Source organism: Brachyhypopomus gauderio, unplaced genomic scaffold (genome assembly GCF_052324685.1).
Source record: "Brachyhypopomus gauderio isolate BG-103 unplaced genomic scaffold, BGAUD_0.2 sc333, whole genome shotgun sequence".
NCBI lineage: Eukaryota > Metazoa > Chordata > Actinopteri > Gymnotiformes > Hypopomidae > Brachyhypopomus > Brachyhypopomus gauderio.
The window spans coordinates 61,840-65,465 of record NW_027507154.1 but is presented as its reverse complement, the minus strand read 5'-3'; positions in this window follow the sequence as shown (position 1 = coordinate 65,465).

The following is a 3,626-nucleotide window of genomic DNA, read 5'->3' as shown; positions in this document are numbered from 1 at the left end:
CAGAGGATGTTCTGCTCACTGTACTAGTTGAGGTAGAGGGGATACTCAACTCAAAACCTCTCGGATATGTCTCCTCTGACATAGCAGACCCTGACCCAGTGACGCCAAATATGTTGTTGATGGGGCGGCGGGACGCTTCACTTCCCCAGGTGTGTTATGCACTAGATTCAATGACCAAGAGGCGATGGCGTCACAGTCAAATTATGGCAGACCACTTCTGGTCCCAGTTTACGCGAAACTATCTGCCATCTCTTCAAGTACGGCAGAAGTGGCAAAAACCCAGTGACAACCTCTCTCCAGATGCTATAGTGATGATTGTTGATTCCCAGCTGCCACGTGCCTGTTGGCCGATTGGGAGAGTGGTCAAGCTGAATGTTAGCGCTGATGGAAACATCAGATCAGCCGAGGTTAAAGTGAAGGATAAGGTCTACGTGCGCCCGGTGGCTCGCCTAGTTCAGCTGCCGTCTATTCCAGACGATGATCCTGCACCTGATGATACTTCAGTAAATTCTTAGACATTACATAATAGCCATGCTATTCTGGGGGCGGCTGTTGCGAATTCCCTTCAGTTTCTAAGACTTTAATTCTGGCGCCACTAGGGGGCACACTAAGACAGGCATAGAATGGGTTTTAGTTCAGGCGATAGTTGGGCAGCGCTGAGGAGGTCCTCAGCACCCGGTGTTTAGCGGCAGCAGCAAGCTAGACGTTTTTCTGTTTCCTCACTGAAAGAGTTCAGTTAATGTGTTCGTGAAGAGGTCAGTTTACATCTCATGAAACTTTAGTCACATATCTTCTGGTTGTGTTGTTATTTGTAGCTGTGCTAGTTATTTTAATTATCCTACCACTAAGTACAGTTAACTATATTTACTAAAGTTATAGATATTGCATGAGCTTAGCAGCAGAGATGTAAAATGCACTACTATTTAATTAATGTGCGATTTAATCACATTATTAGCGTTTGTAACTAAGAAAGTTCATATATGAAGAATGGTTGTGTCTTTCTTGGACTTAGTGTTTGTATTTGTTATTCCAGAAAACCATTCCACTGTAACTCTGTACACTCCTGCTGAGCTACTAGTCAAAGTAAAGACCAAAACTGCATTCCCTGTCTCCGTGTCACCTCTCTTACCGGAGTGCTCCAGTGGATAAGGAATCCCAGCATAAACTGCTTTAATTTATTAACGAGCTATTGAACAACTAGTAAGGGCAGAAAGTGGAGCAGCAAGGGAGCCAAAATCTCTGATAAACCGTCTGTAGAAATTGGAAAAAACCCAGAAAGCGTTGAACCAAACGAATGGACGTGGGCACGGGCCATTGAGTTACGGCTTTGATTTTGGCGGGGTCCATTGCCAGTTGACCCTTAGCGACAATGAACCCCAAGAAGGCCACCTCGGAGACGTGGAACAGGGACTTCTCCAGTTTTACGTAGAGGTGATTCTCTAGTAACAACTGGAGGACGCGGCGAACATGTTGCTGATGCTCTTGGACGGTACGGCTATATATTAAAATGCCGTAGAGATAGACATAGGCGTAATCATCCAGAGCCTCCCTAAGTACACTGTTCACGAACCGCTGGAAAGCCGCGGGTGCGTTCATGAGCCCAAACGGCATAACTAAATACTCGTAATGACCAGAGGGTGTATTGAAGGCGGTTTTCCACTCGTCGCCTTCTCTGACTCGCAACAGATTATACGCGCTTCTCAGATCTAACTTAGTGAAGACCGTCGCCCGTTGAAGGGCCTTGAAGGCGGAGGACATAAGAGGTAAGGGGTGGCGGTCTTTGATGGTGATCTTATTTAGTCCCCTGTAGTCTATAGAAGGGTGGAGGCCCCCATCCTTTTTCCCTACAAAGAAGAACCCAGTGCCTGCGGGTGAGGTAGAGGGACGGATGGTACCAGCAGCGAGCGCTTCCTGAATGTAGGATTCCATAGCCTTGCGTTCAGGCAGTGCTAAGGAAAACAAACGCCCCCTAGGGGGAGTTGTACCAGGTAAGAGGTTGATCGCTATATCGCAGGCTCTATGCGGGGGTAGGAAGCCTGCCTTACGCTTGCTGAACACGTCTTTTAAGTCATGGTAAACAGCAGGGACTTTTTCTAAGCCTGCTATTTCTTTTTGCTTTTCCCCGGGTTTACTGCAGCGGGGCACCAAGCACGACTGTTCACACACTTTACTCCAATGATTGATAGAAAGGTTGAGCCAGTCAATATCAGGATTGTGGCGCTGAAGCCAGGGAAACCCCAAGATCAGCTGCAGTTTGGGCGCAGCAATGACATAAGGGGTGAGGGTTTCGTGATGGTTCCCTATAGTAACTGTCAGAGGAACTGTTTGGTGGGTTATATCACCTGAAGTGAGCAACCTGCCGTCCACGGCGGACACCGAGAGAGGTTTTTCTAGGGGAACCAGAGGTACAGAGAGCGAAGCTACGAGGGCGGAGTCAATGAAATTGCCAGTGGCCCCCGAGTCTACGAGAGCCAAAACCCGGTGTTCGTCTGAACCCCTCCATGAGACCACTACGTGGGGCATCAGACCGCATGCGGGGAAATAAGCGCCATGACCCGTCGGTGCAACCCCATTCACCGACGGGTCTGCCCTTTTCCCTGTAACTCGGGACACTCGGCGATTCTATGGTCAGCCCGGCCGCAATAGAGACATTTGCCTTCCCGTAAGCGGGTTTGTCTTTCCTGACGGGAGAGGCGAGTGTGCCCTAACTGCATGGGCTGTTCTGATGTTTCGCTGTCCCCTTGAGTAGTCTTGTGTACAGGAGACACTGGTTTAACACTGGGTGGAGCGAACAAACAGCGGTGTTTGCGATCCCGTAACCGATTGTCGAACCTAACTACGCCGGTTTTAAAAGTATTAGCGGCTCGCTAGGCTTGTAAACTAACCGCGCACCACGAAAATGTAGCAGTGTGTCGCCCCGTTTGTGCAGGTGAGAACGCGGACCGGCTGGGGAGCCACATGAAACCAGGCAAAGAGCCGCGGGTTGGCCACCCCTGCTCTAGACAATCATATATGTGCACTGAACACATTACATGCTTCCATTTGCATGGTGAAAGAAACATCTCCCAAAGTATTTAATGAGTTTGCACCTATTTTGATGAAAAGTCTCCTGTCCATTGACAGCCCTAATGCAGCTGTATTCAATGAGATAGTTCTAAGCATCCTCTGTGTTACTTTGGAGAAGTCCTCAAAGCACAAAGAAGGCACTGATGCTCTTAGTATTCCTGGACTGAAGGAGTTGTGCAGTGGTCTTATGCGTCTCACCCATTTAAATTATTCACCAAATGTTAGCATTCTGACTTACTGTCTGTTTGCTGACCTTTATGAGTTTGTACCAAGTCACATTAGTACATTAGGACTGCATTCAGTTCCTGACAGGGTGCTTAATGCAGCAGAGATCAGGACAGATGATGTAATTAAAGAGAAACTGCAAAAGCTGAATACAAATCTCTTGAATGGATCAGATAGTTTGTGTGAAGAAATGAATTCCCTACAGTTAAAGAACAAGAAAAAGAAGAAAAAGAAGAAGGTGAAAGAAGCCCAACAAGAGAAAACAAAAGATGTTGGACCAGGAACTAAAGATCATGCGGATTCAGATGCTGCCATGACATCAGTTGAGGAGTCAA